At 34.4% G+C, this 16,233-nt stretch overlaps 1 pseudogene; it reads left to right on the top strand.

Moving 5' to 3' along the window:
• The window catches only part of LOC120175816, a 17,420-nt pseudogene extending 1,187 nt beyond the window's left edge, over nucleotides 1-16,233 (top strand).

The raw sequence follows: 16,233 nt of genomic DNA, 5'->3' as shown, positions 1-16,233 counted from the left end.
TGGGTGTTGATGTTATAATTCTGAGAATTCATTAACATGTTATGTTTCTATTCAATAGTTCATATCCAGGATTTGACTCTTCTTGTATTTGGATTAGAATATTTAGGCTCTGCATGTTTGGTGCTTTTGCCTTTTGCTTTTACCAATAGCATGCGAAAATTAAAAAAAGATTAAAAAAAACTAGCAATAAGGGAAAAATAGTACAATGCCAAAGCATCAAGAAAACATACCTTAATGATTCAAAAATTTTCTTTATAGCTGTAGTCTTGTTTTTGCTGCCTTCTGCAAAACCTTGCTACTATGGAAATTTATTTGATAGCTTTCCAACACACCCTTTTTTAATCCCATTTGATTAAGGACTATATTTAAAGGTCTAACAGGGGCAAGCCATTATTTACTCCTTAAACATGTGTAATCTGCAGTTCAGTTTCATTGCTTTTGTTCTTCTTTCTTGAATAAAATTGTTCTTACGTTCTTCCATAGAATGTATCCCATCAAATAACAAGTTCTAAGTTTGCATGTTTCAATCATCACACTATTATTATTTATCACAAGGCTAGCCATATATACTCTTCTAATTTTATGTTTGGGCTAAAATTTTCTACTGATATGTTTGATAAGGTGTTGGACCAAGTGCACTGCTGTTGTACCTATTGATGTATTTTACATCTATAATAGCAAAATTAAATTATGCATTTGTGTCATATTTTACCCTTGTATTATACTATGATTGATATACTTTCTGCATTCTTCTATTGAGTCAATTTACAATATCATTTATTTTCATGATGATGATATTGTGTCAACCTAACAATCTGAGAATCCTCTGGAATGTCTGTAGGAAATAGATGAGCTCTGTGATGAATGGGTCCCAGAATCTCTCATTCCTCCTATTACAGAAGAGATGCAGAGTGAACCCCCGGTTCTGGAAAGGTGAATATGATTTTCGTTTTTGCATAAAATGAATTGCATTCAACTCTTCAAAAATTATGATTCCTCTTACATGTATTCCTTTCATCCTCAATTTTGAAGATCTGGGAGAGTATTAACTTCAGTGAAATATATTATGGTTTTCATTTTTTGGTTCTCTCCCAATCTGAACGGCCTTATCTCCAATGTGGCTTTTACCATTTCTATCCTTGGCAGAGTTGGCAAGGTTGAGACCCTGGGATTCATGAGGTCTCAGGTTTGAGACTCCACCGTGTAAACCATGTGTGGGTTCTTTAGAGTTTGATTTAGTTAGAGTTGCCTTAGTTGTATTCAGTTCAGTACTTGTAATAATTGATTCTGATATATAACTGTTGATATTGTAGAAAGTTGTAATTTCAAGGAAAAAAGGCTTTTCATAGGTAAACTAGCTTATGAGTTCACCTTTATACAGTGCTGCAGGGACCCGTGCTATAGTCAACGGAAAAGAAGTTGTGAACTTTGCTTCTGCAAATTATCTTGGATTTGTAGGGCATGAAAAGCTGCTTGTGAGTAATCTGTTGTTGTTATTTACGTCTATTTTCTTAGAAGATTATGGAACAGATAACAAACCGGAAAAAAATTCCTATAGCTAGATGGCAGAATGAAATCCTTTCCAGTTTTTCCTCAAAACATATACATCCCCTCTTGATATTTCCTCAGAATTTACCTAAACCAAATTCTGTTTATGAAGAGTTTTAGGTATTATTTTAAAAACGGCTTATTTTCTAGAAAAGGCTTTGGGGTTAAGTAGACAATGCTTTTGAGGGTTCTTTTTTTAAAAAAAAAAAAAACTAAGCTATGAAGTAAATCTGTTATTTCAGGATTCTTGTACCTTTGCACTGGAGAAATATGGTGTCGGTTCTTGTGGTCCTCGTGGATTCTATGGAACAATTGGTAAGCATCAATTCTGGAGCTATCTAACTGGCATACTTTCAGAGGTTTCTTTCTGAATCTTCTATAGGAACAACATTCAGACTGACAACTTTACATTGTTCAGATGTCCACCTTGATTCTGAGACCAGAATAGCAAACTTTTTGGGAACGACTGATTCCATTCTCTATTCTTATGGGCTTTCCACCATGTTCAGTGCAATCCCATGTTTTGTAAAAAAGGCGACATAGTTGTTGTGTAAGTACAAGACTTTTCATTGCTTTAAATGGTTTCATATGGCTACTGGCCAGAGCTTGACGTGGCAAGTTATAGTATGGGCAGAATCTTTCTCCTTATTTTTTACGGTTCCACACTGTCAATCTTTACATTATAAGTTAAAATTGATTTATTAACAAACTTGGAATTTCAAAGCAAGGAAAATAGACATCTTTTCTTGTTTCCTACTCGGGCTTCTTTTATGAATAGCAACTTTTTGTCATATTAATAGATGGTTTTCACAAACTGAATTAGAATTTGTTTTGCAGTGTGCCTGCTGCTGTTTTCGATGTTTTAAAACTAAACTAATTTATTTAAATTTAGATTTTATAAATATTTTAAAATTATTACTAGTGCAAACTTTGTGAATTTTAATCTCATCTTTAAATGCATCCTGTTAGAGATTAGTTTCCTTAATTGAAGGACTTGTAAATATTTTATTTGATTAGGATCCCTTACTCTAAGGGTTTGTATTCTATTACTAGAAGTAGTTTATTACATAGTTTAGAAGTTACCTAAGATAGGAAGTAGTTTATTACTTAGTTTAGAAGTTACCTAAGATAGGCCCTAAGTTGCTGTATTTATTTGTAAGTTTTTTCACTGTTGAAATATATAAGAAAAACGTCTTTTTGACATGGTATCAAAGCCTCTCGTTTCTTAGGCCTTACTGTTCTTGTTGGACATTATTTTTTGATCTTTTTTTCCTCTTGAGAGAGTACGGTCGATACGACTGATTCAAGCATTACTGAAACTGCTTAAGGAGACACCCTGAATGAAAGAAGTCACTCCAATTCAACGAGTGACTTACAAAACATACAAGCCTCCTATAGGTTGAATGGTAAAAATTACCTTAAGTGGTCTCAATTGGTTCGAACTTTCCTCAAAGAAAGGGGTAAACTCAGTCATCTTCTTGGAACTGGTCTTAAGGAAGGAGATCCCAAATTTGAAGCTTGGAATGAACAAGATTCGTTAGTCATGACTTGGTTGTGAAATTCAAGGGTGCCCGAAATCAGTGACCCTTGCATGTTCCTTAGTACAACCAAGGAGATATGGGAGGCTGCAAAATAAACCTATTTAAAAGTTAGAGATGTTGTCCAGATTTATGAAATCAAGAGTAAGATTTCGACCACCAAACAAGGAAGCAAATCCATTACAAAATATTCTAACCTAACGCAGAATCTCTGGCAGGAAATGGATCACTACCAATACATTCAGATGAAATGCAGTGAGGATGCAACAACTCTAAAGAGGTTTGTTGAAAAAGATAGAATTTATAATTTTCTTGCTGTACTGAATATATAATTTGATGCATTGAGAGTCCAGATTTTGGGGAAAGAAGATATGCCCTCATTAAATGAGGCTATTACTACCATTCGTGCTGAAGAAGGAAGAAGAGTGATGGTGGTCGAAAATAGCCAAGTTGAGAGCTCAACATTGGTTACCAGAACTGTCTCTGAGAGGTAAACACGTCTGGAAAATATTGAAGACAGACCAAAAATAACAAGGACATTAAACAAGGACTCCTTATGGTGTACTTAATGCAAAAAGTCTCGTCACACCAAAGAGAAATGCTAGAGGCTATATGGGAAGCCTCCTTCAACAAATAGAAATTTCACGGAAAAAGGAGGCTTAGCAAGGGGACAGAACATAGCTTTTGCAACCAGACAAGTGGCTAAAGAGTCAAATGAACAATCTGTTGAGTTCAACCGAGAGTAAGTAGAAAAGTTGAAAAATCTTCTGGAATCTTTAGAGAAACCATCCTCTACAGGTACATTCAATCTGGTCTTCTCATGTATATCCTCTTCCTCTTCTCAGAATTCTGATGCCTCCACTCGCATATCTACCCTAAACTCCTGGGTAATAGACTCAGGAGCCACTTATCATATGACCAATTCTTCTCTAAATTTCATCACCTAACTCTTCTACTTAAAGATACTAATTGTTAACTAGCCTTGTCTCTATACCAAAACTTGTTAAAGATACTAATTGCAGTGTTTTGTTTTATCCAACACAATGTACTTTTCAGGAGCAAGAAAAGAAGAGGATGATTGAGCGTTCTAGGGAAATAAAAGGCCTATACTACCTCGAGGTCCTTGGTGGACCAACTAGTGTTTTGAATACCCAACCTTTGTCTTTTTTATCTAATTCTACAGCCAATAAAGACCATATATGGCTACATCATTTTCTTCTTTGGTCATCCACCTTTTAGACTTTTAAAAACTATGTTTCCTTCTTTATGTAAAACCGTAAATATTGATGAATTTTATTGTGAAGTTTGTGAACTTGCAAAACATAAACTTTCCTCTTTTCCAGCAAGTAATAAAAGAACCAGTCATTCGTTCATTCTTATTCATAGTGATGTTTGGGGGGCCTCTACCATTCCTAACATAATTGGGGTTAGGTGGTTTGTATCTTTTATAGATGATTACAGCAGAGTTAATTGTATTTATCTTCTGAAAAAAAAGTCAAATGTTACCTCTACCTTTAAAATTTTTTACACCATGATTAAGACTCAGTTTGAGGCTAAAATTAAGAAAGTCAGATCTGACAATGCCAGAGATTACTTTAATCAATTCCTATCTCATTATTTCTTAGAAAAAGATATTATACATGAGTATTTAGGTGTTGCTTTTGTTCACATCCACTCTCAAAACCGAGGTAAACTTGACCCAAGGGCTTTGAAATGCATATTCATTGGTTATTCCTCCTCTCAAAAAGGCTACAAGTGTTATCACCCACCTACCAGAAAATTCTATACTTCTGCTGATGTTACTTTTGTTGAAAAGGAAAGTTATTTTACTGTTCCTTAACTTCTCGGGGAGATATCTTTTAGGGAAGATAAGGAAGCAGAAGCATACCTTTTTTTACAACCCCTTCTTGATCAGCCTCCTATTACTCTTCCTTCTGCAGAAATAAATTCTAGTCAGCCATCTTCTCCTATTCCTACTCCATCTTCTTCTCAAACTCCTCAAGCAGTCATTAACATATCACAACCCGATATTCAAAATACTACTTGCCCCCTAAGGACCTATTCGAGGAGTAAGGCACTTATGCAGATTCAATCATTCCCTTCTCCTGCTCCTGCTCCTGCTCCTACTCCTCCTACACTTATTCCTATACAGCTTGAGGTACATCCTGAAACTTCTTCTGAACATAATGATAATGCAATGTTATATCTGCTTCTGAACATAATGACACTGCTTCTGGTTTTGAATATCCCATTGCCATTAGAAAAGGAAAAAGAACCTGCACCACTAAACTTCCCTCCTATGTGTTTATAACCTACAAAAACCTTTCACCCAACCATAGAGCATTCCTTACTAGCCTGAATGACATCACTATTCCTAAAACAACATTAGAGGCGGTAGAAAATGAGAACTGAAAAAAGGCTATGAAAGAAGAAATGGAGGCACTAGAAAAAAAAAGACTTGGGACTTAGTAAAGCTGTCAGAAGGAAAGAAAACAGTGGGATGCAGGTGGATCTTTACTGTAAAATACAAGTCAGATGACTCTTTGGAAAGGTACAAAGCAAGATTGGTGGCAAAGGGGTACTCTCAAACCTATGGGATTGACTATCTTGAAACATTTGCACTTGTTGCAAAGATGAACACAATGAGGGTACTACTTTCTTTATTAGCTATCCAGGGATGGAATCTGTAGCAGTTTGACATCAAAAATGTCTTTTTACACGGAGACCTTGAGGAAGAAGTGTACATGGATATTCCACCTAGATTTGTTTCGACTACTGGAAAAAGTGTTTGCAGATTAAGGAAAGCTCTATATGGACTAAAACAGTCCCCAAGAGCTTGGTTTGGGAGATTTACCAAAGTAATGCTGGGACAAGGCTTCAAACAAAGCTAAGGTGATCATATTATGTTTGTGAAACACTCTTCTTCAGGGAGAGTAACTATATTGTTGGTGTATGTAGATGATATTATTGTTACAGGTAATGATTCAGAAGGAATTGATAACTTAAAGAAGTGCCTTGTAAAAGAGTTTGAAGTGAAATAACTTGGAAGATTAAAGTACTTTCTTGGTATTGAGGTGGCACACTCACATCAAGAGATTTTTATATCTCAACAAAAGTATATTTCGGATTTGTTGAAGAAAATTGGAAAAATGGGATGTAAACCAGCAGCAACACCCATAGAAATCAATCATAAGCTTGGAGACTCAAAGGAGGGTGATATGGTCGTTGATAGAAATTCATTTTAGAGATTGGTGGGAAGACTCGTCTATTTGTCACACACCAGACCATGTATAGCATATACTGTTGGGGTTGTGAGTCAATTCATGCACAACCCTAAAGAATCACACCTAAGGGCTGTAGTTCAAATCTTACAGTACTTGAAGGGTACACCAAGCAGAGGAATTATGTTTAAAAGAGAGGAGAAATTGACTCTGGAAGCATACACAGACGCAGACAATGCAGGATCAATAGCTGATAGAAGATCAACCTCAGGCTACTGCACCTTTCTTAGAGGAAACTTAGTTACTTGGAGAAGTAAAAAACATAATGTGGTGGCTAGATCCAGTGCAGAAGCTGAGTTTCGAGCCATGGCATTGGGAATTTGTGAGTTATTATGGATGAAAATTATTTTAGAAGACTTAAAAGTGAAATGAGATCGACCAATGAAGCTATACTGTGATAACAAGTCTGCAATCAACATAGCTCATAATCCAGTTCAACATGACAGAACAAAACATATTGAAGTGGATAGACATTTCATAAAAGAGAAACTTGACAATGGTTTAATCTGTACTCCCTATGTAACCATTGGAAATCAAGTTGCAGACATACTTACGAAGGGATTACCTGGTAAAGACTATCAAAAGTTAACAGACAAGCTGAGGATGGAAGACATCCATGCCCTAGCTTGAGGGGGAGTGTCAGAGATTAGTTTCCTTAATTGAAGGATTTGTAAATATTTTATTTGATTAGGATCCCTTACTCTAAGGGTTGTATTCTATTACTAGAAGTAGTTTATTATCTAGTTTAGAAGTTACCTAAGATAGGCCCTAGGTGTATTTATTTGTAAGTTTTTTCACTGTTGAAATATATAAGAAAAACAGTCTTTTCGACACATCCCATGTAGTTCTTTATGTTATCTTCTGTTTAAAGCTTTGATTGGCATAACTTTGAGTTATCATGCTCAATATAACTATTTAAGGGTGAAGTTCCAAATTTACCTCATTTCCTAACCTGTGCAATTTACAGCTATACCTTCTAATTGGGTTACAGAATGGACAGAAGTTAGAATATTCTGTGAAATGTTCTTTTGTTTATACTGTTGGGCCTTCTAATTTGATTAAAAATGTTAAAAAGTATAGACTATCATGTCAATTTTTCTTTCAAGTTCTCACTAAATATTCTTCAACTGTTAACTTTGATAATTTTTTATCTTTAAAGGGAGAAGGTCCATATTTATCTCGTCTCCTAACATATGCACTTTACCACTATAATTTGGTTAAAAAGTGGACAAAAGTTAAAATATTCTATGATATGTTCCTTTGTTTATACTATTGATCATTCTAATTTGGTTACTGATGTTAAAAGCTTAGAATATTGTGTGGGTTATTCTTTAAATTTCTCACTAAATATTCTTCAACTGTTAACGATTCACCATCTTTGAACCAAATTAAAAACAACTCCTAAATTTAACCTATCACCCTAACTAGAAGGGTAAACTTGGACCTTGTCCCTTATATTAATTAGTTTCCTTCCATTCTAAAGTTGTGGTTTTTTATTTCCTTTGAAAACCAACTAGAAGAGGGAGTGTTTTTTGGAATGTTGATAACTTTTCCAAGAATCCCTTATGGGTGTTTTTCTTTTCCCATTTTTTGGGCAAATTCTTTTAAATGTTTATACATCAGTTTTGTGTGAAAGTTCATGAATGGATAGCCTCATTAAGAGAGAGCTTGGTACTAGGGGTGTAAACGAGCCGAGTCGAGCTCGACTCAAATTCGAAAAGGCTCGAACTCAAAAAAAATTCAAGAACTCGATTGAAGCTCGAGACTCGAGCTCGATTGAAGCTCGATTTTGAGCTTGATTCAAGCTCGAACTCAAGCTCGAATTTGAGCTCGATTCAAGCTCAAACTCAAACTCGAATTTGAACCTACAAAAATCTTATATTACATTTAAAATATATAAATAATTTTCCCTTTAATCAACCATCACCAATACATTATAATATGAATGTATGAACTATAAAAAATCTAAAAAATAAAAATATAATTACAAGAAATTTAGGATAATTTTTTTTTGAAATTCAATCCAAAATCCAAATTAAATGTCTGGAGTCCCTTTACATCAAACCCAAATTAAATTAAAACACTAGTCCCCACGTGAAGCACGACAACCAAGCAGTAACTCCCATACCCTGCTGCCCAAGCACCACCCATGAGCACACAAAGGCTCGGCTCCCCATCCAGTCACCTATGCTCCCACCTGAAGAACAACAACAACTAATTAATTGAGCTGCATTGGTCTTACCAATTCCAGCACCCCAAGCAAGACCCACACCGTGCCCATATCTGCCATGCCTTGCTCTACAAGACCCCATGCCATATTGTCGGCCACGAAGAGGAGACCGATGCATTGTTCGTACCCTCCATGCTCAGGGGGACGGAAACCAGAATAAACAACAGAAAAAAATCAACAGCAAATAGGGGCATCAACGATTAGCAAGAAAACACTTGCTCGATTCTTTTTCCTAATCTCCAGTTACCCATTCAAGTTCCATTTCAGTAAGCTTCAAATAACTAATATAATGTCAAGGCAATTTCTCACAGAAGAAACAGCCGTGTGAGATCAAAACCAAGTGATAATAAGCATACCCAATATAATATTTAAACCTTTATCATTTCCAATCTTGTGAAGCAAAATGTCAAAATTACTTTGAGAAATGTGGATATCTAACCATGTCTGAAATAGAAATGTGGTGGAGACAGCAGGAGGATGCCGACACCGCCACGAACGCACAACGCATCAATATCAAATAAAAAGAGAACATATAGAAGAACAATCATACAAAGAACTAAATCACAGTGAAAATTGCGTGGTCAAAGAAAATTTGCAGACATATCCGACGGGGCGAAAAATAAACAAATCAAAGATTACCGTCGAAAAATTCAAATCCCCAAAGGAAACTGTCAAAATCATACCTCTGCAAAGAGAAGAAGATTTGATGAATCGATCTTTTCCCGAGTTACAGGCTTCCTGTTTAACTCAGAATCCGCCCTTTAGACTTAACTAGTTAGTTCTTCTTTGGGTCCAAAGCCAACCACAACTTGTTTGTAGAGGCTTCCTGTTCGAGCCTCACTGTCAAAAATAAGGGGTTTTATAATAGTCGAACTCATCGACCTTAGAAGTTGGGGGTCGCTGCATGTAGTCTTAGTGTTTGGGGGTTTTATAATAGTGAAGATAGGAGAGTTTAGGGTCGGGTAAGGCTTGTGTTTGGGTTAACCAACCGTTGCTAATGGCGTGACTGCGTGAGAATGAGAGGGGGGGAAGGTGAGGACGTGAGGCTTGATTTCTTGAGCGGCTGAAATGAATATTTAGTTTAGGTTTGTTTTAATTTAGGTTCTAAACCCTAATTAATTTTGGGGTTAATTATCGTTTAGCCACCGTAACCTTAGGGGTAAATTAGCTTTAGGCTCTCTAGATTTATGCGTTTTGTACAAAACAATCCCTCAATTGTTTAAATTTTAGCTTTAATTAGTCCTTACATTTAGGTTTTTCTTAATTTAGCCCCTGTTTAGGATTGTTTTCTTTAATTAGTTGTGTATATTTATTTTGCATGTTGATATGTTTATGTATAAGTATGCGAATGATTTATTTAGGAGTCACATAACATCATTTTGCATAATTTGTATGTTAGCTTCATGTGCATAATTTAAACCCTAAACCCTAAACCCTAAAACCATATCACATAATTAGAAGGAATGAGATGGCTTAGTGAAAGGAGAGAGAGTAGACTTGTTTTTTTTTTCTTAATTAAATCGGTTACACTCTATTTTGATATATGTTTTTAAATTATTAATATTTAAATTGAGTCATATTTTTTATTATATTATATTTATTGTCAAATAAAAAATTAGTTATGAGGTAAGTATAATATAGTATCTTGATATTATATGCTCAAACCCTTGATATTTATGATATTTGAACCCGAAACCTCAAAATATAACAACAATTTTAAACATTAGTTATTACAAATATTATCATTAGAAATATATTAAATATTTGTCATTAGAAATATAATTTTTATTAATTTAAAATAAATATAAGAATATTTATTCAAAAATAATTTTTAACCATTTTCAATTCAAGAATATTTATTCATCAATAATGTATTTTTAATATATTTTTAATAATGTAATTTTAAAAAATCTAAAATTATAATATAACATTTTTTTGAGCTGCTCACGAGCTTTTCGAGCCGAAACGAAGTCGAGTCCATTCGATCCGAGTATTTATCGAGCCAAGATCGAGTCGATCTCTAGTAGCTCGCGATCTGTCTCGTCTCATTTACAACCCTACTTGGTACCATATATGCATGAATAATGCTTAGACAGGGGATCATTTTTTGCTTTATTATTTGGTTCCCAGGAAGTTGTGGTATTAATATCATCTATTTTTGGTGTGTTGTATGTTGATTTCTGGTTGTTGTTTGCTTGAAAAGGAGTTTTGGAGGAAACCACATGAAGACTGAAGTTTAGTTCCTTTTTGTTTTATTTTTATATTTAGTAAAAATGGAACAGATGGAAATTTTAAGTGATGGAGATTGTATTCAGAGGTCTAAATTGTTTTTTTGAGTTGTTCCATCCTTAAAATGTTTTGTTTTTTTCTTTCTTTGAGGGACTGCATATGATGTTTGTAACCTTTCTAGGCCTTGGATATTCTATTGTCATGGTTTCCTAGCATTAGCATAATTTTATATTTTCTTTTGATAATTTTATTTAGAAATGTTCTGGTGTGGGGTTCTATCTCATTATTGTGTATTATATTTGTGTGTGGTTATCTAGGGATGAGGGAGTCCATTGGGGAATACAAAATGGTCTGTACCTTTCTAGAAGCACCATTGTATATTTTAAGCACAATGATATGGAATCTCTAGAAAAGACTCTAGAGAAAATTACTGCTAAGAATCAGCGAGCTAAGAAATTGAGGCGCTACATTGTGGTTGAAGCTGTGTATCAGGTATGTTATGTGGGATGTATGTATAAGCTTTAATGATTTGGTTTTCTGGTCAGTCCTCAGTATCAAATAGCAGTCTGTAAGTTTGACACATACAGTGTCAAATTTATAGCAGTCTGTCTCAAATTACTTCCCAGGCCATGAGTTATTGGTATAAAAAATAAGTCTAGTGGTATTTTGAAGAGCATTCACTCATGTTCGTCTTCAATAAACAACAATGATACACTTTACCTTCTGAAATGGCCAAATTTTATATGGTGGCAGTATTAGAGTAGTTTGGACTATTTCTAAAATGTTTCTGACAATAAACATGTGTAGTGCTAGTCTGCATTGTTGATTTTCATGTCATTGTGGTGTACTTTAAACATTCATTTCCCACATAGTCTTCCTTACATAATTACGAATCCTTGACAAAATTCTCATTTGAACCATTTCATCTTTTTGTTGTGGTATACCAAATTCTGAACAAAATAGGATAAGTGCTCGAGAGTGCTTCCATAAATGACTACTGATGTGAAGAATTTGCTTAACAATATTTCTTAGGCTTACATCCTTGCAAAAAGATAATATTGTCCTTGATCCTCTTATGGAGTCATTTGCGCGTAGTCATCTTTATTATGAAGTTTCCTTTCCTGTTAAGGATTACTCTAGCTGTCAACGTTTTAAGCTATTGAATTAATGGAAATTGGCACTGTGTGAAAGATGCTTCAATTAAAGGGAATGTTTTAGTTTCATAGTCATAAACCATTTTCTCACTAGATGTTCATTATTTTTCTAAACAGTCAATAGCAATAACCTGTTTTGCTGTGGCAATGGTTTACTTTTATGTGTTGGGTTGATTATTTTCCTTTAATAAAATTGCTGGGAAGCCATAATCTTTAATTATGGAAGTTTGAGTGTTTGCTTTCTTATTCTCCACTTATCCTTTAGTTTCTTTTTTCTTCATGACTTCATGTCACATGTACATACATTTATCATAAAATTATTAACTCCCAAGGAAGTTTCTTTTCCCTTGATTGGGAGCTGCTCTTTAGCTGCCAAATTTTGCAACTGTTGATGTATTTGAAATTGTGGTTCTATGAAATTAAGAAAGATTTGAAGGTTTGGATAAAAGAAAGGAGAAAAGAAAGGAAAAAAAAGGAAAAGAGAGATTTGTTTATGAATAATAGGAGTGAGCAAAATTCGACTCGAAAAATCAATTTTTTTTTTCAATTTCGAGTTATTTGAGTCAACTCGAATTATCAATTCGGTTTTCGAGTACGAGTCGAGTTGAAATTTTGAAATTTTGAAATTTCGAGTTACTCGAAAAACCGAAAATTTGACCAAGTATTTTGACAGTTTTACAATTTAGTCCATGATTTCATTATTCTTTCAATTCCTCCATTTTAAGTCTATTTTTACCAAATTTGAACCACATGCTCCTAAGCCATCGTAGAATACATATATACTTTCAATTCCACTTTTGATAACAAAATTTCTATTTTTCAATTTAGTCCCTCAATTTTTCATAATTTCCTTATTTCTTCAATTCATCCTTTATTTTAAATATGTTTTTAACAAATTTGAACCACATGCTCATATACCACAATAGAATACATATCTAACTTCAATTCTTACTTTTTTTTTACTAAAAATGTACTTTTTTATTTAGTCCCTTAACTTTGAATTTTACTCAATTTGATATTTTGACTACAATTGTTTGCAAATTTTTCCTATCAATTCTTTGACTCTTTTTATTTTTATAAGAGTACGAGGTCTCATTAAAAAACTTTCATACTTATCGGCTAACCAAAAGGTCGCCACTAAGTAGCGGAAAAGGAAAAGAGTACCTCAATTTTATTCAAAAATCCAAAACGTTCATACAAAGTTTATCCAAAAACACTAATAAGGTACAGACCAGAAATAGCCTTAACCTAACACAAGACACCCACAACCTTCCCTACGCACAAATCCAAAGCCACCCCAATAACACCCCTACTCCTTGACTCCTTTATATTCTCATCAATATTTTACCCTCAAAATAGTTTCTTTAAAATATAAAACTATGAATATATTTTATAATTTTAGATTGTATTTGATATATTAAATAACATTATAATGTGAAATATGTATATATGGTTAGAGAAAGAAAAACATTGGAACAAATTCGTGCCATAATACTATAAATAATTATAATAAAATTAATATAGATACTCGAATAACTCGAATTGAATTTTTTAGCTTGACTCGACTCGAAAAAATTTCAAGTTAACTTCGAGTTGTAAAATATGACACGTCAACTCGAATAACTCAAAATTTGTTGACTCGACTCGATCGAATGTTCACCCCTAATGAATAATTCAGATTGTCTGACTCAAAAGCTAAAGTTTGATTTATACTATTAATTGTGTATCCAAATATGGAAAGATGAATATTACAGTGAATATATACAATTAAGTGAATCCTTAATATTTTGCTAAATTAATTCCTAATATTTTGTATATCACAACACATGAGAACACCTCATCACGTCTCACTTTTGTAGTAATAAAACGATTTTCTCACACGATTAGTAATTGCATAACTTCGTTAAGTCATGGCCATTGTTTCTGTTGCAATGACTTGTTTGTTTTCAGTTGGCTATTTCCCTTAATAGAATTGCTGAAAAGCTGCAATCTTCAATCTATAGAAAAGTTACTTAACACGTTCAAGGTATAAGAACAGTTATAGATTTTGTTAATTGTTATCTTGACAAGCATCTACTTTGTCACACCTGTCTTAAGGAAATTTTGTAAAAAGACTTTAGTTTATATGAAGACACTTGAAACCAACCTTGTGAGGCTTCTTTTGAGGGAAACCTATAAGAGCCAATGTGCTAAGGAATCATTGGGCCATTTCTGTTAGCATCTTAGTAGATGCACTTGCATCAAAATGGGTCTAAGTTTGTGGTACCTTCTAATGGTTGGTTCATGTCTTTAGAATTCTTTCTTTCATAAATTTAATATTTCACTTGCTGTGTAGCTAAGAGTTATGGTTAAATGCGCAGAATTCTGGTCAAATAGTTCTTTTGGACAAGATCATCAAACTGAGAGAGAAGTACCACTTCCGTGTTTTATTGGATGAGAGTAACTCAATTGGTGTACTTGGCCATTCAGGAAGGGGACTCACTGAATACTGCAGGGTTCCGGTCTGTTCATAACTTTTCTAGTTACATTTATACTTTTGCTTTCACTCGGTGATTAATAGTTACATGTAATCTCAGATAGAGAAGATAGACATTGTTACTGCTTCTATGGGGCATGCATTGGCTACCGAAGGAGGATTTCGCACCGGAATTGCTAGTCATTGATCATCAAGTATGTATATTTTACACTATGACCTAGTATCATTGAACGTGGAAGTATGGCCCAGTCGTACTCTTAACCATTATTTGAGCAGACATCCTCCTTATTCTCTTTTAGAAGGCTAATTTTAGTTATCTTTGTCAGCGTTTGAGCAGTTCTGGATATGTCTTTTCTGCATCCTTGCCCCCATATTTAGCTAGTGCTGCAATTACTGCTATTGACGTCCTAGAGCAAAATCCTGACTTGACATCAAAGCTGAAGGAAAACATTGCAATTATATGGAAAGGTTAGTTTTGAACAAATTTTTATACGGTTTTGAGAGTTTCATTTGTTTCTCTGACGATGTGTTGTCTCATCCGATCAATGCTATATGGCCAATCTCTGTCTGCTAAAAGCTAATTTAAAAACAAAATCTGACATGAAAACGTACTAATTTTCACCTAAAGCTATACGGAGGCAGTGATGGACCAAGGGGAGGGGCGGCTGGGGCAATCGCCTCCGGTCCCCCTGAAAATTTTAAATTATCATATATTTTAGATTTTTTCTTTGTATTTTCTATTGATAAATGATAATCTGTTTTCGTCCTCCTAGAATTTTATAAATTTGTTCCTTCCTAAAATTTTAGAAGCTCGTTCCCTAACCTAAAATCATGCGCTCGTTCCTGTGTAGCAGAGGTCTTAGCGCCTAGAGTGCTTCTGGCGCCTTGAGCTTAATACAAACGCCAAAAGTATCAAGCAAATGGGCTTTTAGTATCTTCGTACTTAATCACGTAACTCAACAAAATCAGATTGGAAAATACTTTGGTCATTATCTTTTTGGGGTATCAGATAAAAAAATGTAAATTTTTCCCTATAAAAAAAAATAAACATTTTCTGTACTTGAAAATTCCTGATATTTTCTCATCAACTTATAACATCAGAAGCACCTCTGTAATTTACTTGAAGGAATACTCGTTTAAAATGTTCTAAATTTTGTGAGAATCAAACATTTTTAAGTAGAAGTCTTCCTTTGGCGGTAGATGATAGCCAGATGGTGCCTAGAACTTAGAGCACAAACATGATTTTTGTGCAACTGATCACACCATTTCTGGTTCTGAACTAATTGCAATTACAGGACTCTCTAATGTACAAGGGCTGTCACTCGCAAGCCATCCAGAATCACCCATTGTTTTCCTTAGACTCGAAAAGTCAACGGGTTCTCCTAGAAGACCTTGCTAATCATGTAAGTGAACCCACCGTTTGCTTCATCTTTATGTTTGATGCCTGTATTTGAGTTCCATCACCCAAGTGTCTAATTCGAATAACTTACGAATTACAGGCCTTGAAAGAAGAGTCCGTATTTGTAGTGGTTTCAAAAAGATCAACTCAGGATAAATGCCCACTGCCTGTGGGAATTAGGATGTTTGTTTCAGCTGCCCACTCAGAACCTGACCTGCTCAAGGCATGCTCTTCGTTGAAGAAAGTTGCATCTGTGGTGCTCAAGGATCATATTCGCCCATGATTACTGCCTGGGTATGCCTAATCATTCTTGGAAGGTCTTCTCATGGAATCCTTTTCTTTCCTTTAAAACTTTCAGTTTATAAGAATATATATCTT

The sequence above is a fragment of the Hibiscus syriacus genome, unplaced genomic scaffold (assembly GCF_006381635.1).
Source record: "Hibiscus syriacus cultivar Baekdansim isolate YM2019G1 unplaced genomic scaffold, ASM638163v2 tig00112215_pilon, whole genome shotgun sequence".
In the NCBI taxonomy this organism is placed as follows: Eukaryota; Viridiplantae; Streptophyta; class Magnoliopsida; order Malvales; family Malvaceae; genus Hibiscus; species Hibiscus syriacus.
Note: the sequence above shows the minus strand (reverse complement) of the source record. Positions and strands in the feature narration are given on the sequence as shown.